Source organism: Octodon degus, unplaced genomic scaffold (genome assembly GCF_000260255.1).
Source record: "Octodon degus isolate 3935 unplaced genomic scaffold, OctDeg1.0 scaffold00268, whole genome shotgun sequence".
NCBI lineage: Eukaryota > Metazoa > Chordata > Mammalia > Rodentia > Octodontidae > Octodon > Octodon degus.
The window spans coordinates 1,278,587-1,279,276 of NW_004524844.1; positions in this window are offsets into that span (position 1 = coordinate 1,278,587).

The window sequence follows — 690 nt, forward strand, 5'->3', positions numbered from 1 at the left end:
AAATAAAATTTAAAAAAAAAATGTAAAAGATAAGGGGCTGCGCAGTGGCGCCCACCTGTGACTCCTGGGCTACTTAGTGAGTTCAAAGCCTCAACTACATGGGAAGACCTTGGCTCTAAACAACAAAAAGTCCAGAGATCAGGCCTAGCTCTCATCTGCCACTGGCGAACAAAAGTGGCAACACAAACCAAACCAAACCAGAGCAGGGCGTGATGGTGCACTCCTGTAATCCCAGCACTGGGAGGCTGAGGCAGGAGGATCACTGGGAGCTCCAGACCAGCCAGGGCTACAAAGTGAGCTCAAGCTCAGCCTGAGCTTCATAGGGAGACCCTATGAAAAAAGGGAGGGGGGCCGAGGAGATGGCTCAGTGGAATAAGTGCTTCCCTGGCAAGCGCAAGGGCCTGAGTTCAATCCCTGGTTCTGAAAAAAAAAAAAAGAAAAAGAAAAAGAAATAAAAAGGAAAGAAAGAAGTAAAACAAAACCAGAAAGTTTATAGCAGCTTTATTTACAACATTCCCAAGCTAGATGTAACTCAAAAGTTTATCAACCATAGAATGGATGAGTTGTGGGTTGTTTACTGGGGCAAACTTGCAGCAGTTCTCCTGCCTCAGCCTCCCAAGTATTTGGGTTACAGGTCCAGCATGGCCTTGAGATTTTCTTTCTTTCTTTCGTTCGTTCATTCGTTCCTTT